This window comes from Acinonyx jubatus, chromosome B2 (genome assembly GCF_027475565.1).
Source record: "Acinonyx jubatus isolate Ajub_Pintada_27869175 chromosome B2, VMU_Ajub_asm_v1.0, whole genome shotgun sequence".
Classification (NCBI taxonomy): domain Eukaryota; kingdom Metazoa; phylum Chordata; class Mammalia; order Carnivora; family Felidae; genus Acinonyx; species Acinonyx jubatus.
The window spans coordinates 34103171-34130768 of record NC_069385.1 but is presented as its reverse complement, the minus strand read 5'-3'; positions in this window follow the sequence as shown (position 1 = coordinate 34130768).

Genomic DNA, 27598 nt, shown 5'->3' with positions numbered 1-27598 from the left:
ACATACCCAGCAACCCAGCACTCAGATCAAGATGCAGAACATGTCCAGCTATCTAGGGGAATCCCTTGTGCCCCTTACTGCTGCTACCCCTGATGGGACCATTATTCTGACTTTGTATGATCACAGACTAAGTAGTTTTGCTTCTTTCTGAACTTCACATAAATGGAATCGTACAATCTATGCACTTATTTCTGTGAGTTTCACCTATGTTGCTTGTAGAAATACACATGATTGCTTGTTCACGTTCATACATGTTATTGCATTGTAGTACTTTGTTTTTTTAAATTATTATTGTTGGAATTTCATTGAATATAAACATAGCAATTTATTTTTTCATTTGGCTCTTAATGGTCATGTGGGGTTTCTAGTTTTTGCCTGTTATGATAAAGCTGTTTTGAGCATTCTTGTATATGTCTTTTGATCTACTTTAATATTCTTTTTTTAATGTTTATTTATTTATTTTGAGAGAGAGAGACTGAGCAGGGAAGGGGCAGAGAAGGAGAGAGAGAACCCCAAGCAGGCTCCTTGCTGCCAGTGCAAAGACCCATGTGAGGCTTCAACCAACAAACTGTGAGATCATGACCTGAGCTGAAACCAAGAGTCAGATGTTTAACCAACTGAGCCACCTAGGTACCCCATCTACTTTGATATTAATAGAGGCATGCCAGCTTTCTTATTATTCATTGTTTTCATTCTTTCCTATCCTTTTACTTTTCACTTTTTTCTCCCTGAATATTTAAAATTTCCCCCTATTCCTAACTCTTTGAGAATTTTTCTCATGAGTGGGTGTTTTATTTCGTCAAACACTTTCTCAGTGTCAATTGATATAATCATATGATTTTCCTTCTGGCCTGTTGATACAGTACGTTACATTGATTGATTTTCAAATGTTGAATCCAGTCTTGCATACCTGGAGTAATTCCTTCTTGGCCACGGCACATAGTTCCTTTTATACATTGTTGGATTCAACATGTTAATATTTTGTTGGAGATCTTTACATATAAGTTTACAAGAAATATTGGCTAGAGTTTTCTCTTATTATACTGTCCTTGTCTGGTTTTGGTGTCAGGGTAATAGTGGTCTCATAAAATAAGTTTGGAAGTTTTCCTCCTCTTCTATTTTCTGGAAGAGATTGTGTAAAATTGGTGTTAATTCTGTAAATGTTTGCTAGAATTCTCTGGTGACACCATCTGGGGCTAGAGATTCCTTTCCTGAGAGCTTTTAAAAACTATAACTTCACTTTTGAATGATCACAGAACTTTTCAGATTATATATTTAATGTTGGTTGAGTTTTATAGTTCATGTTTTTTTAGAACTTGGTACATTTCTATTAGGTTGTTGAATTTGTGATTATCAAGTTGTTTGTAGTATTGTCTTACCACCTTTTAATGGCTGAGGATTGGAAGTGACATCCTTGGTTTCAATCCTGGTATTGGTGATTTGTGCCTTCTCTCCTTTTATTTCGTCATCTTGATAAAAGTTTATCAGTTTATTGACTTTTTAAAAGAACCAGCGTTTTGTTTACATTATTTTCTCTATTGTTGTCCTGTTTTCAATTTAAATAATTTCAGCTCTTAACTTTATTATATCCCTCCTTTTGTTTGCTTTGGGTTTATTTTGTTCTTTTTCTTCTCTATTAAGATGGGAACTCTTATTGTTTATTTGAGACCTTCCCTCCATTCTAATATAAGCAATTAGTGCTGTAAGATTTCCTCCTGGTGACATTTTAGTTGCAACTCATGTATTTCCTAATTTTCACTGTGATTACTTCGTTGACCAATGGGCTATTTACAAATATGTTGCTTAATTAGCAAACATTTGGCCATTTTCTATTATCTTTCTGTTCTCAAGTTTCATTTTAATTTCATCATCGTCCAAAAATAAATTCTGCATGATTCCAACCTACTGAAATCATAAGTATAGAATTTTTTAATGTTTATTTATTTTTGAGAGAGAGAGAAAGAGTGTGAGCAGGGGAGGGGCAGAGAGAACAGGGGGCAGGGAATCCAAAGCAGGCTCTGTGCTGATAGCAGAGAGCCCGATGTGGTACTCAAACTCATGAACTGTGAGATCATGAACTGAGCCTAAGTTGGATGTTTAACCAACTGAACCACCCACGTGCCCCTAGAGTTACAGAATTTTTAAGGCTGTGAAAATACTCTAGTTTTTAAATTATTTATTTACTTATTTTTAATTTAAATTCTAGTTAGTTAACATACAGTGAAATATTGGTTTCAGGAGTAGAATTCAGTGCTTACATACACTTACATACAACACCCAGTGCTCATCACATCAAGTGCCCTCCCTAGTGCCCATCACCCATCTAGCCCATCTCCTACCTATCTCTCCATCAATCCTCAGTTTGTTGTCTATCATTAAGAGTCTCTGTGGTTTGTTTCTTCTCTTCTCGCCTCCCCCTTCCCATATGTTCATCTGTTTTGTTTCTTAAATTCCACATTTGAGTAAAATCATTTGGTATTCACCTTTATCTGACTGACTTATTGTACTTAGCATAATATATTCTAGCTCCTTCCACGTTGCTGCAAATGGCAAGGTTTCATTCTTTTTGATCGCTGAGTAATATTCCATTGTGTGAAAATACTCTTAAATAATTTTGTGCAACTCCTCATTTTAAATTGAGGTACCCCACTTTTATAATGAAAACAATGGAGATAATAACAAGAGAGACTAAAATAGAGGTTAGGTCATTTTTTGAAAGTCTCACTAAATGGATAAAGTTGTAATCAGATCCAGAGAGCAAATCTCCTGAATCTTTAGCCAAAACACTTTCCATAATCCCATGCTTCATGGGAAGCATGCTTCATGCTTCTCACTGGTTGCATTCATTCATTGATTTCTTCGCTAATTCTAGTCTCTCCACAAAGCTATATGCTACTAATTCATACTATGCTACTCATCATACTATGTATTCACTATTGCAGTTTTTGTAATTACCGTGTGGGTTAACTCTTAGTTATAATTATTTTTTAATTTTTAAATTTAGTTATATCTATTCTGGCCTCAGGTGTTTTAATTATTTCATTTCTCTCTTTTTTTATGTTTCTTTTTTTGTTAATTTTATTTTTTTTAATTTACATCCAGGTTAGTTAGCATATAGTGCAACAATGATTTCAGGAGTAGATTCCTTAGTGCCCCTTACCCATTTAGCCCATCCCGCCTCCCACATCCCCTTCAGTAACCCTCTGTTTGTTCTCCATATTTATGAGTCTCTTATGTTTTGTTCCCTTCCTTGTTTGTTTTCCTTCCATATGTTCATCTGTTTTTTCTCTTAAAGTCCTCGTATGAGTGAAGTCATATGATATTTGTCTTTCTCTGACTAATTTCACTTAGCATAATACCCTCCATTGTATATATATACCACATCTTCTTTATCTGTTCATCCATCAATGGACATTTGGGCTCTTTCCATACTTTGGCTATTGTTGATAGTGCTGCTATAAACATGGGAGAGCATGTGTCCCTTTGAAACAGCACACCTGTATCCCTTGGATAAATGTCTGCTAGTGCAATTGCTGGGTCATAGGGTAGTTCTATTTTTACCTTTTTGAAGAACCTCCATACTGTTTTCCAGAGTGGCTGCACCAGCTTGCATTCCTACCAACAATGCAAAAGAGATCCTCTTTCTCCACATCCTTGTCAACATTGTTATTGCCTGAATTGTTCCTGTTAGCCATTCTGACAGGTGTAAGGTGGTATCTCATTGTGGTTTTGATTTGTATGTCCCTGATGATGACTGATGTTGAACATTTTTTCATGTGTCGGTTGGCCATCTGGATGTCTTCTTTGGAGAAGTGTCTATTCATGTCTTTTGCCCATTTCTTCACCGGATTATTTGTTTTTTGGGTGTTGAGTTTGATAAGTTCTTTATAGATTTTGGATACTAACCCTTTATCTGATACGTTGTTTGCAAATATCTTCTCCCATTCTGTCGGTTGCCTTTTAGTTTTGCTGATTGTTTCCTTCTTTCATTTCTCTTTGAGTAGTTTAGTGCTGGGAAGATAGCACTCTGTATATATTAATTAATTAATTAATTAAATTCCCATGCAATTGTTTTCATTTTTCAAATCAAACAGCTTACTTTTAAATTTAGTCATAGCTAGGAATTTACAGTTAAAGTTTTGTTACAATTTTGGATCAAAAGTAACTCTCTTAAAAGTTCTTAAAATCAAATGCAGATGAACACAGTTATTATTTTCCTAGTTATTCTATAAGTTATTATAGAAAGGGATGCAATAAAAGAAACTAAATATCACCAATAGAAGTACTTTTAAAAATGTTATCAAAAGAAATTTATATTGAACATAAATAAGATAGTAATATCATCTCAAATGGGCCATACAAATATAATAAAAAGTACTATATACTACTGTTACTACTATGAGTTACCACTAGGCAACATTCATTGACTGTTTTCAATGTCTCTGTAATTGTTTTAAAATTTCAACAACCCTATTGAGAATATTGTAAAACATTACAACAGTCTCATGATGTGGGTATCACTCTATGCATTCTGTGCTTACTAAGGATTTCACTTTGAGCATAGGCTGTCTACAATCATATTTGGAATATATGACAAACTCATTATATGGACCAACACAGTTCTATTTTAATGGAGGCTAAAGTGTGCTCTGAAACAATTTTCTAAAGGAAGGAGAAGCCAAGCATATAGAACTGAACCTGGAATAAATACAGTTGACCTTTGAGCAACATAGATTTGAACTGAGCAGTTTCACTTATACACAGATTTTTTTTTGCAGTAAAAATACGTACAGTACTGCGAATGTATTTTCTCTTCCTTATGATTTTGTAATGATATTCTTTTCTGTAGCTTCCTTTATTATAAGTACATATTATATATTACATAAAATATACAAAATGTGTATTGACTATGTTACCAGTAAGTCTTCTGGTCAATAGCAAGCTATTAGTAGTTAGGATTTGGGGGAGTCAAAATTATACATGGAGTTTTTTGACTGCATGGGAGTTAGCACCCCTAACCTCATCCCCACATTCTTCAATGGTCAACTGTTGTTAGTTAGAAGAGGAAAAGTAATTCTGAATCCAATATGAGATTCACCACTTGAGACTAACTTCTAGCACAGCCTCTGTTGAAGCCTTAGTCTTACAGAAAGCAGGGGATCTGTGAATTAGAAAAAGAATGGAGGAATGGGGGGAGGTGGGGAAGAAGGAAGGAAAAGAAAGAAGGAGAGAAGGAAAGAACTTTGTCACCGGCACACAAAAGCATCACGTTTGGGGGGACTCTAAAAAGAGAGTACTGCTCTGGAGAATACTTTGTTACAGGTCACCAAGCAGCTTTGGGCCCCTGAGCACCATTGTCCAGAATGGCACCTGGGGTGGGGGGCGGGCAGCAGAGGTTGCTGCTGGGATCAGAGATGGAGTGGTAGCAGGGAGAGTATGCACAGGGGACTTACTAACCCGGGTGGGATCACAGTGTTGCTGAGGTGCTCAGAGCAGACAGAAGCAGGACTGATGCTCAGGGGAGCAGTAGGGCCCAATGCAGAGCTGCAGTGCCCATGGAGCAAGGCGGCATCCAGAAGGATCAACCTGGTATGTGCCATCCCTTAAGGGTTTCCAGACACACGTAGGGAGAAATGTACAGGACACTGAGGTTATAAAGTTTGCTGGTGGGAAAAATGAGCCAGTGAAATTTGAGTGATTCTTGTTAATGAAATTTCATCTGTGCCCAAAATGGCACAGAAAAAAAGTTGGCAAAGCCTGGGGAAAGAGAGTTTATCCAGAGAAGAGCAATCCAGCTTGTTCTAAATCACCACAGCCAGTGTGTACAAGAGCCAGAATTGGGGTCCAGTCTGTCTCACTCTGAAAACCAAAGTCTTTCCACTTGATCGAGTCTCCTCCAATAGTTAATCAATTCTGGTATTTATGGAGCACATATTACGAGCAAGATTACATATTAAACTCTGTGAGAAAAGTCCTAGTCTTTGAGAAACAAATGATCTGCCCTGTGGTTTTGAAGGTTTATTTGTGGTCCTAAATGGAAACAGGTGGGTAGGATAGGATGGATTACTTCTATTAGTGCCTTCAAAGCATAGGTTTCTCTATTTACAGATATCTTGGTGATCTTGAGATTCAACTTTATCACTGTGATGCACAGAAAAAAAAATTTTAACAACTAGAACAACCTGGACAGTATACAAAACACAGTTTCCATTTTGTTCAGAATAGCCTGTAATTGTGATTATTATCTGATTATTAAAACAACTCTTCTTCAAAGCGTTAATATCATTTCATAACAAAATGCAAATCATTCCGTGAATTATGCATGTGGTACTGCCTTTAAAGTTAAATTAAAATTACTTAATTTTTAAAAATATTCATGTATTTTTGAGAGAGAGAGAGAGCTGGGGAGGCGCAAAGAGATAGAGACACACAATCTGAAGCAGGCTCCAGACTCCGAGCTGTCAGCACAGAGCCCAAGGTGGGGCTCGAACTCACGAACCGTGAAACCATGTCCGGAGCTGAAGTCAGATGCTCAACCGACTGAGCCACCCAGGTGCCCCCAAATTACTTTAAAGTATATCTCCTTTAAGATATGTTAACACTCTATATAATATGCAAATGAGCACCAAATATTACTGGTTCCATAAATATTCTTGGACTCCCAGTTAATTCTACATCTGTAAAGCCTGGAGGTATAGTTGGATATTTTAATAGTTCCCATGAAACTATGAGGCAAACATATAGATTGTCTCAAGATCTCATGTTTTCTGGGACTTTTTTGGTCTGAAGCAACCTCCTCTTTCTGTTTCAACTTTGAGCATTCCTCCCAAGGATTTTAAGTAAGAGGGTTAAAGAATCTGCCTATGTAGTTACACCTAAACCAAGATGTGATCACTTGCAAATACAAACCATGGATAGTCTAAAAATCATTTTTTCACAAAGTCCCTCCCCCAAATATTTCCATATGGCCCTCATATGATCTCGTAGATACATTAATACATAAGCTTATCTTACTCACTTTAATAGCTACATAACATTCCATTGTATGAATAAATAATAATTTCTTCGACCAGTCTTTTACTAATGGATCTTAAGATGTTCTTGGGGTGTTTTTTTTAAATAAATAACACTGCAAGAAATATTCATGCACATATTCCTTAGACCATCTGTACGAATGTATCCATCAAAAATTCCTAAAAGTGGAATTGCTAAGTCAAATATCATGAGCATTTTAAGTATTGTTAGATACTACCAAATTACCAGCCAAAGAGGGTAATTTGTTCCTGTCAACAGTATATGAGAATTCCTGTTTCCCCTCTAACTCACTAATACCGTGTACTATCAAACTACTTGATGCTTACAAATTTGATTGGGTTAAAATAGTTTCTTATTTTAATGACCATTTTTTAAGATTACGAATGAGCATCTTTTCTTATGTTTTAAGACTTTTTTGTTCATGTTCTTTCCTCCAGTTTCTATTGAATTTTGTTTTTTATTACTTGGGTTGGAAAAGATCTTCATATATTTAGAAAATAACCTTTAGCCTGTCATATATATTGCAAATATTCTTTCAGTTTTTGTCATTTGTGTTTGATTTTGTTTGTGGGTTTTTCCCCCCTGAGCAGAATTTTAAAATTTTACATGGACACATTCATCCATCCTTCTCTTCACAGTTTATTGAGTTTTGTATTTGTCTTTAAAAAGTCCTATTTTTTCCAAGATTATAAATAATTCCCTTGTTATGCTTTAAGCTTTGATCCTCCTATAATTTATTTTTGTGAAAAGAGTGAGGGAAAGGTACATTTATATTTATTTTCCAGACGGCTGACCATTATCCAATTTTTGTTTATTAAATAATCTATCTTTTCTCTATTTTGAAATGCCATCTTTATCATATTAAAACCCATTTCAGAATCAAAGTATCCAATTGTCTCATTGTTTTTTTAACAGTTCATTTGTTCAAATCAGGATCCAAACAAGTACTACTCATTACATTTGATTGCGGTGTCTCTTGAGATCCTTTTTTTTTTTTTCTAAGTTTATTTATCTATCTTAAGAGAGAGAGAAAGAATGGGGGAAGGGCAGAGAGAGGGAGAGGGATAGAGAGAGAGAATCCCAAACAGCCTCCATACTGTCGGTGCATAGGCCGGCACAGGCCTCGAACCCACGAACTATAAGATCATGACCTGAGCCAAAGCTGGACACTTAACCACCCTGAGCCACCCAGGTGCCCCTCTCCTGAGAGTCTTAAATTCAGTTTCTTACCTCTCCCACCTTGCCTTTTTTCTTCATACCATTAACTTGTTGGATCAATCAAGTTGGACTCTTGCTTCTCAAAATATTGTCTACTGGCCAGTAGTCGTAGCATCACCAGGAAGCTTAACTGATATGTAGAATTTCAGGTCCTACCCCAGACCAGCTGAATCAGAAGCTGCATTTTCACAAGATCCCCAGGTGAGAAACCCTGCTCAAGGATGCTTTTCTTTCTGTATTTGTCTCTTTGCTTCCTTGTAGGTGTCATTTCCTTATCTCTCTGTTCCCATATTTCCTGTAAGTGGAAGATGTCTCTATACCACACTTATCTCCATGTAGTACTAAGGCCAGATGCTTGATTCCTGGACCTATTTTGAACTACAGTTGTATTAGTTGCATTATTAACTTAACTTCGTGTTGTTTTGTTCCCTAACCAAATTATGTTTTATGCATCTCTTAACTTCAAGCTTAATCAATTGCTAAGTTTGTCTTTTTTGCCCCTGTTCCCTGTTTACCCCCACTGATTGTAGAAACCTACTGATGGTAGCATTTGTTTTGATGTATCTAACCTGATTATACCAGGTCCCAAATAATGCCTCGTTGTCCAGAAGAATGCTGACCTCCAGATTGTTTCAAGGTTTCGAGAACCCCCTTCCCCTCCTCTCATGTATATAAGCCTCCCCTAAAGTCAGCTGGGGAAGGCAGTTTTGAGAGTGATCCCCTGCCTCCTTATCGGGCTGTGCTTCTAATGAATGTTTTCTTGGCTTCAAAACTGATGTCTCAGACATTGGCTCACTGTGCATCAAGGCAAGTGGGCATGTTTGAGTTTGGATAAAGTAATTCTCACCATGGAATGCAAAGGCTTGCTTGCTGGCTTTTTGTGTTTTTTCAATAGGCCCAGGTCCCACTGTCAGTGTATTATATAGCACTGATATGATGATAAGCCATGTATAAAGAGCAATAAAAAGATATTTTACCGGCTTACTCTGTCAAGTCTAGGTTTTAAAATCTTGACCAAAATATTCAGATAAAGCCCAAAGAGTTCAGAAATCTATCTATCTATCTATCTATCTATCTATCTATCTATCTATCTAGTATTGTGGTAGGCTGAGTACTGACACCCCCCCCCCCCCCCCCGGTGATGTCCACATCTTTGTTCCCAGAATGTGCAACTATGTTACTTTACGTGGTAAAAGTGACTTTGCAATGTGATTAAATTAAGAATTTTAAGATGGGAAGATTATTCTGGATTATCTGGGTGGGATCGATGTAATGACAAAGGTCCTTATAAGAAAGAAGCAGGGGGAACAGAATGGGAATGAGGACAGAAGCAGAGATTGGGCTGGTATTCTTTGAAGCTGGAATAAAGGGCCAGATGCCAAGGAGTATAGGTGGCCTCTGGAAGATGGAAAAGATGAGAAAACAAACTCTGCCCACAGCTTCCTGAAGGAATTCAGGCCTGCTGATACCTTGATTTTAGCTCACTAAAACTGATTGCAGAATTCTGACCTTTGGTCAGAATGGTGAAATAACAAATTTATGTTATTTTATTTATTTTAAATATTTATTTTGAGAGAGAATGTGAGCTAGGGAGGGCAAAGAGGGAAGAAGAGAGAAAATCTCAAGCCCAATGTGGGGCTTGATCCCACAAACCACGAGATCATGAGTTGAAATTAAGGGTCAGACCCTTAACCAACTGAGCCACCCAGGCTTCTCAAATTCATGTTTTTTTTAAGTCACTAACTTTATGGTGATTTGTTACGGCAAGAATAAGAAACTAATACAAGTAGAAAGCTTTTATCAATTTACAGATTTTAGCTCCTAAAGTTCCTCTCAAAGAAGAAATGAAAAAGTATAGTTAAATAGTAAGTGAAATAATAAGAAAGAATATCTCATAACAGATATTAAATGTATCGTAAAGCTATCATAGTGAAACAAATATGTTGCTTAAACAAGTCTGGACACAAATAAATGAAATGAATAGCATAGAACAAGAACCAGGTGTGTATACACATTTATTTTATGATAAAGACAATGTCCATTGACACCAAATGACCCTCCACATTCTTCTCTGAACAGGCCATCTTGTTCCTCCATCTATGGTATACCCTTTGCTTGTTCTTCTTGTTCTATTTATTCTGTTGTCTATGTAACCCCTGTCCATCTTTCGGAATAAATGATCATTGCCTATTTCAAGAACCTTTTAATGAAGGTCCCAGAGATAGATTGGGTATTCTTCCTCAGTTGTGTTGTAGCATAAGTTTGGTTGATAACATGGTAACAAGCCATCCCTGAGCATTAGTGGGTTCACATGATACAGGAATATTTTTGGTTCACACAAAGTTCACTGCAGCTACTGGCCGGCTCTTCAGAGCCACACAGCGAATGAGTGATGTAGTCTCTTTCAATCTTTTGGCTCTACAAGCTCAATTTAAGACCTTCCTCCACAACTGGCACCATGGAAGAATGGTGAAATAGGAGAATCATGCTTTTCACTGCCTCAGCCCAAAAGTGATGGCTTACTTTTTTCCCCAATTCATCTGCTTGGACTTTTCTCATAGCCCTGCCCAACAACGGGACTGGTATGTGTAGTTCTCCATGTGCCTAGGGAGGAAGGAGGGCTGACTGTTGGCGAACCATAGTAATGCCCACTACACGCGCTGAACTTAGCATCACCGATTAGAGAGAAGATGGGAAAATATAGACATGATTACATTCCTTGCAATTCTACTGAATATTCTGCCTTGTTAGGATCAACCTAGCACAGGGGTTGGAGAATGAGTACAAGAGTCCAGTTAGATCTGACTTACTTCCTAGCCCCACCACTTAACTTGCTATATGGCCATGGCAAGTTACCTTATCATTCTGAGTCTCAGTTTCCTACATCATAAAATGAGTTTGACAATACCTCTTTAGTTGTGTTTGTTGTAAAGATTACATTATTTAATATATGTAAGGTTTCTAGCATTCTACGTGGCATACAGCAAGCACTAACTAAAAAGCACCATTTATTATTATATGAGTCCATCTCTCAGGGACCCTATTTTATTCTCTCCTTCCTTCTCAAATTTAAATCTCTCTCTTCTGGGGCTCCTGGGTGGCTCAGTCAGTTAAACATCTGACTTGATTTTGGCTCAGATCATGGTCTCACAGTTCATGGATTCAAGCCCCACATAGAGCTCTACCTTGACAGTGCGGAGCCTGCTCAGGATTCTTGCTTTTCCTCTCTCTCTGCCTCTTCCCACCTCTCAAAATGAATAAATAAACATTTAAAAATAAATAAATAGATGATTGATAGATAGATAGATAGATAGATAGATCTCTCCTTTGTTGACTCATCTATAGCTGTGAACCAAAATTATCTCCCCTAAGTTAAAAATGAAACCACACCAGTCAAAACAAACTAACAAATCTTACTCTCAGACCCATTGGCCCTTTGAGCCATTTTTGCATTTCCTCCTTTCTTATCACCAGACTCCTCAAATGTTCTCTTTTGTGAGGTATTGGTTTTCATCAGTGGCTTCTTCTTTCCAATTTCCCATTTACTACTCAACCCACCATAATCTTCCTTTTCTCTTCCTATTTACTGAAGCTATTCTCTTGCAGATCATAACCAGCCTCATCAAGACCAAGTTATGAAACTTCACAAGCATTTTGCATCGCAGGCTTTCCATCCACCTTGACACTCTCATTTCCCTTGCCTTTGATGACAGCACACAATCTCACACCTCTTTCCCTTCTCACCATTCTCAAACCCCCTTTCTTGACTGGCTCCTCTTCCTGTGCCTTCTAGGAGCACCTTCCAGAAGGTTCACATCTTGGGGTTCCCTTCTGCTTTTTTACCTGCTTCTCCTTGGCACTCATATTTACTCTCACAGCTTCAAAATATCACTTTTAGATGGGCAACTGCCAAATCTAGCCTCCAACACCAGCCTCTCATCTGAGCTCTGTTCTCAGTTACCTAATCAAATTTGTACATGAATTTTCTTCTTGCCCCTCTAATTTAGTGTGTCCTAACTTGGATTCTGTACTGATTCGGCAATTGTTCATGCTCCCATTTTGACACCTATCACACGGTGTTCTATATTGTAGTTATTTGGAACATCGTATTGCAGATTGCAAACTCCTTGGGACAGTAATTGTAATCGTATAGTGTTTATCCTCTTGGCTCATCTTTGGCGTCTTTCCTTATTATTCTATAAAGATTCTATAATCATCCATCTCCATGACCATCAAGCATCTCTTTGATAATTATAATATGCACAATAATATACTTGGCTATAACTGTTTGCACTAAAAATGTAGCCTAACATAATTCGGCACAATGGGTATCACCACCATTCAAACTGACAGAAAAAGGGCAAGTCTCTACCATATTGACTTTACAGTATAAAATTATGATTTCTCCTTTTTAAAAAAATTACAGGGCTAATCAGGCATGCACCACTGTGGGTATTTAATTAGGGATAGAGATGCATTGCTGCCAAGATAGGGGAGACACAGCTTGCGTTTCCCAAAAGAACACAAAAGCTAGATAAAAGCAGTTGCCTCCCTGGAGCAAGACCAGTTAGAGCTCATCATCTGGGATAAAGTGGGTTTTGTTTTAAATTTGGAATATCACATCGTCCCGCTGTTTCCCTCCTGTTGGAGGAGGAATAGAGTGATAAACACCTGCCAGGCATCTAGGGGTTTGCCAGATTCCTCTTACAGAGAAAATGGGAAATCAAGACAGCCCAGATTGTTTCTTCCGGCGGGAATACTGCCACCTTGCCCCACATGATATTTCCATCTCTGTACCCGCGGAGATACAGCTATAGCTACGTTAAAGAGTTATTTCTCTCTAGTCAAAGCAGTGTAATGCATGATCTACATATCATTATGTTTTCTCATTCTTTTTATTGTCGATTGTATTTAAGAATGAATTTTCAGTGATGCTGATGAATCAGAGACTCAATAAGAAAGAGAGTAACATGAAGAAGGAAGCATGTCCGCCTGTTATATGAACCAGGGAAAATGGACATATCTAAAAGCTTTACCATTACTTACCAGAACATCCCATAACTGATAGCATCAAACTCTCATCCTTGTTCTCACCATTTAATCTAACTCGGTCTGTATCTTCCTGGCCCAGATTTCTCTGCACCTTCACCAAACTCGGTTACTGGCCTCTAATCCAGTTTTGGACACCCTCATGAATTCTCTCCTGACTCTCTTGAACTTCAAACCCTCTGCCCAGACCTCCTGATCCTTCGTTTGGCTTTTGTGTCATGGTATCAGGTATCTATGTGTGGAACTCTTTCTCTGCATTTCCACCCTCTCTCAATACCCTGACATCCCCTGTCCCTAGATGACCCTCTGTAGCATGGAGAATCAGACATACAGATTAGTGCAAGGATCTCCTGTCTCCCTGCATCTATTCCTCATATTGACATTGTATAGAGGAAATCAGATCATGTCATTCTTTTGCTTGAAACCTTCAAGGGCTTTCAGTTGTCTTTCAGATAAAATCTAAGCTTCGTACCATGGAATTAAAGTGGGTTTCTATCATCCAGTCCTACACATTGACCATTTGTCCGCGTTGCATTTGTGGTCCCATTGAATGGACCTACAGATCCATTCACAGATCTCCAAATAATCTATGTTCCCTTATGTCCTTGAGCATTTGCAGTGCTGTGGCTTCTGCCTAGAACAGACTTACTGTGCCTCTCTAGCAAATTCTTTCTTCCTTCAAGACACAGTTCTGCAGAAAAGTCTTCCCTGACTGAGGCCTATTTTTATACACCTAACACATTAACCCAAGCCATACTTGTATGCACACACACACACACACACACACAGGCTCGATCTTGCTTTTTGCCCTAAAGTTGGCTTCTATAACTAGGGAAATGGCCTTGTTTTCTAGCCTTACAGAGATTACAGTAGTAGAGATATAACAAATGGAGAACAAAGAGAAGCAGAAATTCTCCTACTACCAGCACCTATTAAGTGCTAGATGTATGTTATTTAAAAAGTTTTTTTAATTTAAAAATATTTTTCTTTAATATTTATTTATTATTATTATTTTTTCATGTTTATTTAATTGTTTTGAGAGGGTGAGAAAGAGAGGGTGCATGCACATGAGTGAGGAGGGGCAGAGAGAGAGGCTCAAGCAGGCTCTGTGCTGTCAGCACAAGGGCCCAAAGCAGGGCTCGATGCCACAAACCCTGAGATCATGACCTGAGCTAAAATCAACTGACTGAGCCACCCAGACACCCCTATTTTAAAAACTCTCTTAAATGCATAGTTTTAAATGCATAGTTGAGCATATAAGGAAGAACAAACAGACTGCTCTGGTGGCAGAGAGATGTGAGACCACAAGTTACTGTGGCTGTCCTGCAGTATCTGTAGGTCTCTGTGATCAGAGGCTCGGGCTGTAATCAGAGGCTCGGGTCTCTGCAGTATCCTCGGTCTCTGTAATCAGAGGCTCGGGAGTTTATCATTCTAACAGGGAAGGAAATTGGAGCTTTGTATTCAAAAGAGGAAGGGGTTGAAATTGAGAACTTGAATAAATATGGGACCCTAAAAGCCCTAAATCCCAGGGAACCCCTCAGGGAAAGAATTCTTTAATAAATCCATGCATTGGTGTAGAAGACAAGGAGGCTGAAACAAAAGACCATTTTCTGTGAATCCAACTCCCAATGTTGTGTTTCATGAAGGGTTAGGGTTCAAAATAATACTTTTCACAAAGCCCAGAAATCTTGAAAGAAAGAAGTTTGCATAAAGATTGGACCCAGCAGGGTGATACCCTTGGGGCATGTGCAAGAAGCAAATGCAAAACTGACGGAGAGGCAACCCTCAATCTGTGCTAGGGGGAGACAATTCATCATGAGCAAAAGCCACCAGACTCAACAAGCAGGAGGAGTGGAACCCTAAGAATTTCAGCTCCTGGAACTCTCTAGTAGAATCTGTAAAATGTTTGTCCAAAATGGATAAAACATAAAATGTGGATAAACTATAAGAAATCAATAAGATACTGAAAAAATGTACATTTGTAAAAGAATAAATAGAAATTCTAGAAATAAAAAACCAATAGTTACACTAAGTAGAAAGTAGCTGTTAATCTAGTATAAAGTAGCAAACTGTCATTTAAAAAGGAAGGTTAAACAACACATTTTAGACAGAACTCAGGGGATTTACTACTCTCAGATAAATGATGAATAAAAATATTTTAAAGGATGTAAGTAAAGAAAAATCCAGGAAGAAATACAGACTTCAAGTATCAATGGTAAGCAAAGAAATTAGTAAAACTATGGGTCAATATAAAGAAGCATTTCTTTTTTTTTTTTCAACTTTTATTTATTTTTGGGACAGAGAGAGACAGAGCATGAACGGGGGAGGGGCAGAGAGAGAGGGAGACACAGAATCGGAAACAGGCTGCAGGCTCTGAGCCATCAGCCCAGAGCCTGTCGCGGGGCTCGAACTCACGGACGGCAAGATCGTGACCTAGCTGAAGTCGGACGCTTAACCGACTGCGCCACCCAGGCGCCCCTAAAGAAGCATTTCTTATGTAGAATAATAACAAAGCTGTGTCTCAGTGGCTATTAATTTAAGTAACAAAAAAAATCCCAAGATATAATAAAACTCCAAATACCAACCGCATTAAATAAAGAATCTGGGTAATTATCATTTAGGAGAAGGTTAGAATATATGCTAGCAATTTCAACATAATCACTTTTAAAGAGAAGGCAAGAAGAGAGAAAAAAAGAAAGAAATCTAAAAATTTTAGTAATCACAAGAAATGTCAACGGACAAATTTCTACAGTTGAAGAACAGAGGCTATAAATTGGGTTTTAAACATCCAGCAAAACTTTCTTTATATAGGAACATAAACATCATGACACAAAATAATTCACTGTAAGGGGAAGAGAAAAATTGCCAGGTAAATAATAATCATAAGCAAGCTAGTGTAACTATTAATATGAAAAACACACATTGAGGGAAAAGCATTATTAGGGTTTCAGATAGTAACTGCACACTGTTCTAAGGTTCAAGTCATAACTAAGTAATACCATTTCAGATGTATATGCCTCCAACAACATCCAGACAGAGCATTTTACACAATTGAAGGAGAAGTGAACAAAGCAACAATTACCCTGGGAAGGAAATGCTCCTTATTCCATAATAGTAGATCAAGCAGACATGTTAAAATTCTTTATCTGCAGCTCTGTTTGAAAGAGCAAAAAGTAGAAACTGTCCCAGGTCAAGGAAACAGAGAGGAAAACTGCTTTATTTCCACTTTGGATTAGTATTCAACAGTTAAAACTGGAAAAGGTCTCATAAATAACATGGATAATTCTCAAAAACATGATGCAGAATGACAAAAGGAAGTTGAAATAGATTATGTATAGTAGGACGGCAAGTGCAGATATGAATTGAATATATGAACATGATGCTCAGAGGTGAGATTTGGACTGAAATATAAAGTTGGCGGTTGTCTACATATATCTTTTCAAAGCATGAGAATGTATAAAGTCACCAAGGAGAGTAAGTAGCAAAGAAAGCCATTAGAGCTCTGGGGCTTTTCAACATTTAGTAGCAAATTGAGAGGAAGAAAAACAAGCAAATGAAATCCAGAAAAGCAGCCTCACTGATAAGATAGAAAGGAGACAAATAAGGAAAGCTTTTTTGTTTCTTGGCCTCAATACTTCCTGCTTTGAAGGTGGTCATAGGAGGTCCTGTGATACCCAAAGTTACAGTGCCCATTTTGGAACCATGAGGGAGCAAACCTGAGGATGAAAAGCCAACATACTGAGGCTCATACTGATAAGAAGAGAAAGAATTTGACATCATATATTCTCTTGGAAATCTGGAAACTCACTGCCTCTAGAATTTGTTATTGGAGATAGGCATCTATTTCGTAAAGTTACTGCTACTTATATTTTCTGGTACTTGATTCCAAAAGCATCTTAGTCTATCCTAGTGCAATTGAACAAGTCGGTCTATTTTCCAGATAAAGGAAGGTTGTGTTGAATAAATGAATTAAGCTGTTCACTGGGGTTGCAAAGATGACTGAGACAGGTTCTTGGCCCAGAAGATCAGTCTGGGAGAAAGAAATTTACATTTAAATGGTAAGAAATAGCAGGTCCTTGAAAGCTTTTGGTCACAGATGTAAAATAATAAAGGCAGTGTTTTAGGAACATTAGTTTGGTATCATAATAAAAATGATGGAGCACCTTGAGTGCATATAGCTGTCTGTATAACAGATGTTATTTCATTTGAACCTTATATCAAGCCAATAAAGAAGGTATTGTCTATGTTTTATGGATGAAGAAACTGAGGCCCATGAATCTGAAACAATTTACTCAAGATCAGAACCAGGTTTGTTCAATTCCGGAGGCCACACTCTCAGGCTCTTTCTTTCAAGCTACACTGTCCCTCCTGTGTTACCTGCTGTTTTCTCCTCCTCATTCATCATTCACACTGAAGGGCCTGCAGGGAGGAGAAATGGGAGTCAAGGAGACAAATTCAGGTAGGAGAGAGGTAGGTGTAGGAAGGGAAAAGAGGAATCAAGATGGGAGGCATCCGTAAGAGGAATAGTGATTGGCGGATACGGGATGGGGAAGAGCGAAGCATCATGGGGATGTAGAAGTCCTGCTTGGGTCCCTACTCGTTGAAAGAAGACATAGTATTCATTGCTTCCAACCTTTTCCCTCTTCCTTAACAAATGATAATCCAGCTTCTGCTGGAACTATTTCCTTTGAAACTATTTTCTATACGTTAACTCTTGGCATATATGTGTGTGTGTGTGTGTGTGTGTGTGTGTGTGTGTGTGTGTGTGTGTGTATAAATATAGTTTTTTTTTCTACTCTTCTTGTCACCTCATAACTTTCTTTAAATTTTCTCCTTCATCAGCCTCTCCATAAAACTAGATTTATGCCTAGTTTTCTCTCTTTAAAAATTTCTGTCTTCCCCTACTTTTGACTCCATCCAGAAGTGTTTGTGGTTGCCTCACTTCGCATCTATCTACTTGAGTGGCTCTAATTTTTTCTTCTGTCTCCTAAATGAGCTTTTGGAATATATCCTTTACTACAGTGATCTTTATCTAAGTTTTATCTCTTTCTAGAAAAAATTTCTGAAGAATCTCCCCCGTTTGATGCTTTGTCCCCATACTTCCTTGCTTATAACTATCACATGGCATTATTATATTATATTATATTATATTATATTATATTATATTATATCATATCGTATCATATTATACCTTGTTTAAGGAGTAATTTTTATATTGTTATATTTTTGATAGTCTCAAGTGTCTAGAATTTTTGCATCCAGAACACTCTCCATTCATCCATTTTTTCATTCATTGAACATATATATGAATGAGAGGCACAAAAAGCAAAATAGAATAAACAACTATCAAAAGTGTGAAGCAGAAAAGAGAATAAGGTGGTGATTTGAGGATGCTATGGAAATTCATATTCTATTTTTTTGACTTGATAGCTTGATCTTATTTAAAAGCCAAGAAAATGTAGAATGTACAAGAGAGAGAAGTAAGCAAAGGGGAAGACAGGGATTCCCTTGAAGGGAAAAATCCCCTTGAAGCTGAAAATTACAGGTGTGCTGAAGTCATGATGTTTTCAGCTTTGGATGGCAGAACCTTCCAGCTATGAGAAGCCAGTGTGTTATATAACTATTATTATTTTTATAAAGGACATTTTGTAGAAAATATAGGGGGATGTGTATTAGTCAGAAGCCGAATGAAATAGGAAAGATGAGAGGAGGAGAGACACAGAGAGACAGCAAGAGAGAGAGAGAGGGAGAGATTTTAAGGTTTTAACTCATGGGATTGTGGGGTTTTTCAAGTTTGAAATATGCAGGGCAGGCTGGCACCTAGAAATTCTGGCAAGAGTTGATGGTCTAGTCTTGAGTCTAGAGGCATAATTTCTTTCTTATCTGGAGACCTCAGTCATTTCTCTTAAGGCCTTTAACTTCCATTGGTGAGGTTCACCACATTGTGGAAGATAATCCATTTTTACTCAAAGTCTACTCATTTAAGTTCTAATCACTTCTAAAAAATCACTTTCACAGCATTGGCATTTGACCCCAAACTATAGACGAACCAAGCTGACATATAAATTTCACCATCACAAAATGGAAGCCAAAGAACCAGGTGAAGGTTTGGCCCTAGGTGGAAGGAGAGTCAGCTCCTCCATTGTAAATGGGAAATAACAATGGGTACCCATATGGGTGGTCGGGGAGTTCCTATCAGATGTCTTCTATTTCTCTGTGAAGTAGAATGAGATCTTCTGGGATGGAAAGAAGGGATTGAAGTTTGGAAGACAGTAGATAAGGTCTGCAAAATTCACTTGAAGTGAGAGGGTGAGTTGCCAAATGAAATAGAATCAAATTGCTGAGCAGAACTAATCACAATCTTATGAGTTGTACAGTCTCCTTAGTAAATACTCCTTGCACAGCCATTTCACTTTGCTTAAGATGACATCTTTATAAGCGTTTACACAGTACTGCTCTTTACTTTCTGCTGGAAAACACCACTCTTCAGTTAACCACGATGTACCCTACTTATTCCGTCTATTAGACCCAACTAATCTCAGCTGTGGTCTGCTTGTTTGACAAACTTGCTATCGTTTGCCTTTATCATCATGCATATAATAAATATTAAAATTTAGAGTGATGCAAAGGCGACATGGTGTATCAACTTAAAGAGAAGGATACAATTGTTGGGATTAATTTAAATGTTAGAAAAACTATATAGGCTTTTAGTATAGAACCCCTGCTCTGTGACTCACTATTAACACCCTCCTTTTGCCATCTTTCAAAGGACAAACCTACATACTGGGCAATAGGCACTCCATAAATATTGGAATGAATGAATGAAGATGTTGATTGTTTGATTCTATTTTCTGCATTTTTTCCTGTTTTGCATACCATGCCCCAGAAAGTGGCCAGAAGCAGAATTCATCTAAAGCTTTTGATTCAATGTTCTCTTCTTCCTGTTTGTTTGAATTATCTGAGAAATGTACTTGTTTATCTGAGAGGTAGTGTGAGGTAGAGGAAATATTTTTAGACCACAGAGTCAGAAGACCTAGGTAGGTGGTGGCAAACTGAAATCCCTACAGAAATGTAACACATCTGTAGCCAAACATAACACATCTGCTGGCAGATCTTGTAATCTTCAACTCACATTTTAGTTCAGGCTTTATTCCTTACTAATGCTATGATTTAGATAAATAATCCGTTCTCATTTTCTTTATCTCTAATATGTCAATAATAACTTGTTTTACCTAGAGAATAAGGTTATATAGCAAGGATTAAATTTAAAAATGTTGTAAAAGAGAATCTTCAGGTTATACTAATATATATGAATTAATCAATGTTCTCCATAGTAACTGAGATATAGACAGTGAAATTTCCAGAAGAGAGGAATTTCTATAAGACAGACAGAGAGAAAGAGAGATTTGTTTTTTGAAGAATTGGTTCATGCAGTTCTGAAGGCTGCCAGGTCTGAAATCTGTAGAGTAGGCTAATCGTCTGGAAATTCAAGGAAGAGTTGATGCTGAGGTCTTAAGTCCCATACCTGCTGGCTAGAAACTCACGCAGGGTTTCTATGTTGCAGTTTTGAGGTAGAATTCCTTTTTCCTGGGGAAACCTCAAGTCTTTGTGCTCTTAAGGCCTTTGATGGATTGGATAAGGCCCACCCACATTATAGGGGATAGTTTGCTTTACTTAAAGTCTATTGGTTTAAATGTTAGGTCACATGTAAAAAATATCTTCATAGCAACATCTAGACTGGTGTTTTAACAAATAACTTGCCTAGCCAAATTGATACATCAAATTAACCATTATAATACAGCATGATGATTAATACTTGACTCTTGAGTTAGGCTGCCTAGATTTAATTCTAGCTCTGCCTTTTGGGAAACTCCCTTGAGCCTCCCTGTATCCTATGTACCCACTCTGTGATTCAGTCTCCTCATCTAACAAGCCATCTCCCAGAGTTATTTTGAGATTAGGTGAATCATGTCATGTGTTCAGAATAGGGTAGCACAGAGTAAATGTGCAGAAAATTCTGGTGATTGTTATTATCACTGTTTTAAAATCTGAAAATATAACAATACAAAAGTTTTCCATGGGAAATACATTTTTAAGGTTATTAGTCCTGTTGTTTTCCTTCCCCTCAGGGTTCAGGTAGTAACCAATCATCCTGGATTTACTATCACAATGTCAGTATTCTGCCCCCCCCTTTTTTTAGAGAGATAGAGAGCACAAGGGAGGGAAAGGCTCAGAGGAAGAGAGAGGGAAAGAGAGAGAGAAACTTAAGCAGGCTCCACACTCGGCATGGAGCTCGATGCGGGGCTCCATCCCATGGCTCTGGGATCATGACCCGAGCAAAAACTAAAAAAATCGACGTTCAACCAACTGAGCCACCCAGGTGCCCCACAGACCTTTCATTCTGATGTTTGGTTTACAAAATATTCATGCCATAAATATTGAAAACAACTGAACTTTTTAAGACGGTTGTTAAGCCTTACTATTCAGGTTCATGGTTTACTCTATAGTTTAATAGAGAACCAGCAAATTAGTTAGCCATCTGTCAGCTAAGAGGTCTCGCTGCTTTGTGGGCAGTGCCTTGGTGACGGATCCTTAATATCATGCAAAGTTATTCATTAATTTTTTGCCATACTCTCAGAGGGTTAGAGTTTACTTCTCTGCACCTGTACATATCAGTACCATCTAAAACAATTTGTTGATATGTGATATTATCTGCTAATACTCATGTGATTTTACCATTTCCAACGCTTATTGGCTTTTCAGAGTTGTTTAATTAACTGTGGGCTTTCCTTTAGTCACATAAGTGTAGACTTAATGAGTTCTCAATCCTATTTAAATAAATATATGTGGGAAGATCTGTGGGTTCTTAATGTGTCTCTGCAACAGTTCTGTTCATATGAAGAGTAATTTAGCTTAGGGAAAGAAAAGAGAAATTAAGAAAGGAATTCAAAATTTTAAAATCAGGTGAACTTTATTATTTTTTGGTCTCCAAACTTATCAGCTTTTGACACAAAACGTTAAAATGAATTTACTAAATTATGAATAGGATGTTATTTTTTGCTGCATTTTACATGGGTGAGATGAACTGGCCACCAAGGGGGGGCTCTCACGGTTTGACAGTGAGTTGGCAGGCCCACTCTGACCCAGGGGCTAGATCTTGGCTTTTCCATGTTTAGAACCTCAATTTCACCAGGTCCTTATTCAACTCAGTTCTCAGAAACAACTCTTATGAATCAAGCTCATAAATGATTGCCATATAATTCAGAATGTCTGTTTATTCATTTACACTGGAGGCTGTTTCTATCCAAGGATTAATCTACAGTACTGCCCTCTCCTGGTATCAAAGTCTTGAAAACCTGAAAGAGTATTTAAAATTATGTTTGGACTGGAGAGGATGTGGAGAAACGGGAACCCTCTTGTACTGCTGGTGGGAATGCAAATTGGTGCAGCCACTCTGGAAAACAGTGTGGAGGTTCCCCCCAAAATTAAAAATAGACCTACCCTATGACCCAGCAATAGCACTGCTAGGAATTTACCCAAGGGATACAGGAGTACTGATGCATAGGGGCACTTGTACCCCAATGTTTATAGCAGCACTCTCAACAATAGCCAAATTATGGGAAGAGCCTAAATGTCCATCAACTGATGAATGGATAAAGAAATTGTGGTTTATATACACAATGGAGTACTACGTGGCAATGAGAAAGAACGAAATATGGCCCTTTGTAGCAACGTGGATGGAACTGGAGAGTGTGATGCTAAGTGAAATAAGCCATACAGAGAAAGACAGATACCATATGTTTTCACTCTTATGTGGATCCTGAGAAACTTAACAGAAACCCATGGGGGAGGGGAAGGAAAAAAAAAAAGAGGTTAGAGTGGGAGAGAGCCAAAGCATAAGAGACTCTTAAAAACTGAGAACAAACTGAGGGTTGATGGGGGGTGGGAGGGAGGGGAGGGTGGGTGATGGGTATTGAGGAGGGCACCTTTTGGAATGAGCACTGGGTGTTGTATGGAAACCAATGTGACAATAAATTTCATATATTGAAAAAAAATAAAAAAAATAAAATTATGTTTGGAGTCCACAGTTAGGGCAAAAGGAATCAGACTGTTGCATCTGTGGTAGGGGAACAGTTTGGTTTTATATTATATCCCCACTTTATTTGCTTGAGGTGCTGGGTTGAAAAGTATTTTGAAACAACATTGGAGGCCTGTGAGAAGGAATGCTGTGTCTTACATCTGCCCAAGGTGTCTTCTGTAAGCCACGCATCCTATGTATCTGTCATCTTTGATCTAAGCTATTGAAAAAAAGCTCACAAATATCCTTGGCCCAGAATATATAGCATCACTGTAGTCATTAGGATACAGGTATCTTACAGATACATTGCCCATTTCCTTAGACAAAGATTGAAAAATCTTATCCTTCAAACAATTACTTTTTTTCACAGATAACCGTATGACCATGTTTTTCTGGCAGGTCACAATATCTGTAAGTAGGGTATGGTTTTCTTTAGTTATATTATAGTCCCAAGAATAGCCTCAGAATTGTGATGTTTCCATAAACAACACTTTTTAAAAGCCATTCTCTAAAGAGACAGGATTAACATGTGATATTAACATATTAATTTAGTGAGGACTATTTTATTGTCAGAAGTGAGTTTGCTGTATCTTCAAGTTTAGGGGCAGTCTAGGCCACTTTATAATGAAACTTTGTTTTTAGTGCTTCATGCTACAAAAGACTTCAGAATTTGTCTTTTAGGTCTCTAAAATTTTCCAGGTAGGGACTGACTTTGATTTTCCTAAGTCTTATGCTAGATGAGCAAAGAGAGAAGCTCATGCTTGGGTTCTGTGCATGAGAGTTTATAGCAATGGGGAGCCAAGCCTGCTTTAACTTCAAGATTGACCAGAAGAGGGCAGGCAACCTTTGGGTTCCTTTAATTTAAGTAAGTGGTCATTCATGTTCTGTAAGGAACACAGATTTCACTCCCAAGACATTTCTTTGGGAGTGTCAGTCGACACTGAGGGATATGGATTTGCAGAGCTGGTAAGCAAGAGTAAACTATTCATTTTTAAATTGTAGTTATATGTATATATATTTTAAGGAAACTGATTATTTAAGAAAATATATGATTAGCCTAACGATGTCATATAATATACATACTAGACTTCAAAAGCTTTAAACATTCTACACAACTCTGAAAATTACTTCATAGAATTCTCAGTAAACTTTTTTAAGAGTATTTCAGACTAATCTAAGAAAAGCTATGCCTGAACAGTTACTGTGTGTAATTTTTTAGAAAGAATTCTATTCAGTCTCCAGTTGTTAGTGTTTATCTTATTTGTGAAGCTCTTTACACTCTTCAGAAAAAACGATTAATGATTAAGTACCAAGGTAAAATGTTAATATTCCTTTTTGTTCTTTCATTGAATTCAACTGAAGAACATATTAATCATTATTATTATGTATTTATTAAGACTTCTAATTCTAAGGATTTCTTTTCATTTTTCCAATGATTTATTTTTCCATATGACTATTAGGATAGTCTCAAAATTATATGACTCCTTGATTTGGGGTTCTGCAGAAGTTTGTACACTATTGAGTATCATGGATGTCCCCAAATGTCCCCCAAGTCCTTTACCTAGCATCAACTTTCTCTTCAGGATCCAAAAAACTGCAGTCCAATCATTCATCTAGAATTTCTGCAGATAGTTCATCTCGTTCTTGGATTTCCTTCCTTTAATATTTGTTAGCTCCTAGAATGTTCAATTTTCCCATAAATACTTAATGATTGTTGTGTATCAACATTCGTATCAGTTAAAATGTTTTCAGTTTAACTAGCATGGAATTTGACCCACAAAGAGCTTGTAAAATAAGGCAGTACTGACTCACATCAGAGTAGTTCCAGGGCAAGGCTATGCTTCTAAGTTGGTTGGCGAGAAGGACTGGGTTCCTTCTGTCTTTTCGTACTATACCCGTGGATCAGCTTTAGCCCACATTTTCTTTGTGGTCATAAAATGGTGGTTAGTAACAACTGGAACTACAGAGTTCCCTTTTCAAGTCTAGGGAGAAGAAGGTTGACCTGTTATAACTTTCTCTCAAGAGTCAATACTCCAACAAAACTCTCCTCACTTCTCATTGGTGTAAACTGGCTTAGGTATTTACACCATCAATAAGCAAGGGAGATGGGATTAATGTAATTGGCTCATATTAACCAGTGATTAACCAGTGCTTCCTCCCCACAGCCTCAGGGTAGAAAATGGATATTGGCTACAATCATGCCATTGTAAGCTGCTATGAAATGGTGTTCTGTGCTCTTCACTGGCTGCCCCTTATTGCATTATACCTAATTCTCCAGTTTGCAGCTGATTCGTTCTCCTGCTTGGCCCTCGTTATGGTCATAACAGCAAGCTTAATTATCCCACACACAGGCAAGTCAGTGAAGACATTAGAAGACTACAACTTGGGAAAATAACGTAATACTGACTATCATGTATTATTGTTCCTGGAGACAATCCACTGAGTACTTTTCTTGGGAGACGTTACTGGACATTGTTGTTTTTAGTACTTTTTCGGCCTTTAGCATCTGGGGCAGTGTGTTGTCTCTTCCAAATAGGGGTCCTCTTTGCTTTTTTCCCCAAAGTCAAAGGTCACAACCTTCTCTATTTCAGGTCACAGCCCAAAGGAAAAAAAAAATTAATACTCTCCTACCAAATATGGCCAATGACCTTCAAAATAATCCTTTAACTTGATATCTCTATTGAGTTCTGAGCTAAAACAGCTGATGATGTCTATTTTAAGGGAGCCAACATTTCCACGTAGGTATCTAATAGACAACTCAGAGTTCACATGACCAAAAGGCAACTCTTGATTTCTCTTCAATCCTAAATTTTCCTTCCTCTGGCATCTCCATAAATAGAAATAAAAGTATTTATTTATAGAACCTCATTTATTTAATTGATCAAGGCAAAAATTAAATTAGAATCAAGTATGGAATCAAAATAGAATTTTTTTTCAAAACATACAATTTGTTAGCAAGTTCTATTGGCCATACATGCAAAAACACATGTAGAATCTGCCTATCTCTCTTTTCTCCACTGCTATTCCAGTCCATGTTCCCATTGTTACTCATACCTAACTTGTCTCTTAACTACTCTCCCACTTTTCATTTTGCACCTATAGAATTTATTGAACAAACAGTGGCCTGGTGAGTTCTGTTTTTTTTTTTTTTTTTTTTTTTTTTTTTTTAAGTTTATTTATTTATTTGGTGGGGGGGGGGGGGGGTGGAGAGGGAGAGAGAGAGAGAGAGGGAATCCCAAGCAGGCTCTTCACTGTCAGCATGGAGCCAGATATGGGGCGTGAACTCATGATCTGTGAGATCATGACCTGACCCAAAATCAAGAGTCAGATGCTCAACTGAGACACCCAGGCACCCCAGTGTGGTGAGCTTTTAAAACCATTAATAAAATCATGTCACTTGTGTCCTGAATACATTCTAGATTTTAATTCTTATTAGTTATATGTGCTGTAAGTGTATTCTTTGCGTTTCTGTCAGGTCTTTCATCTTTTACAAATGTTTGGATTAACATAAGACTTTGTTTTAAAGCAGTTGAATACATCAATCTTTTTCCTTTAAAGTTTGTCATCTGTTTTCCTTTAATAATTCTAACTTGAGTGTCTAAACATATTTCTCCAGAACATTTTAATGTTTTCTCTTTAAAATTTGATTTTTTAGACCTCTTGGGATTGATTTTTCTGTATTGTATGAGGTACATATCAATTTTCTTTTCTCCTGTGTGGTTAAACAATTATTCTATCAACATTCTTGAATACTCTCTCACTTCCCCTCTTATCTGAAATGCCAGATTTGTTCATAAATCAAGTTTCTGTAAATGTGTGGGTTAGCTGTGGAAGCTCTATCTTTAGTTCCTTGACCAAATTCTTGCTCTCTATGCTAATATCACATTTATATCTTAATTAGGAGAGCTTTAATTTTTTACTGCAGTTAAAGCAGATCTCCCCAATTTATTATTTTGCTTCAGAAGAATTTTGGCCCTTCTCAGGACTCTTTGATCTTCAGTGTATAAAATCGCCTTGCCAAGTTCCACACAAACAAATCATAATGAACTTCTAATTAGAATTCTACTCAAACTTTGTTAATGAGATAAAAGTTGATTTATATATTTTTATTATATTGAATCTTTCCAAGAATATGGTATACAGATCTATTTATTTAGGTATTTAAAAAATATCTTTCAATAATATTTTATTTTTCTACAAAGTACTCACACATTTTAT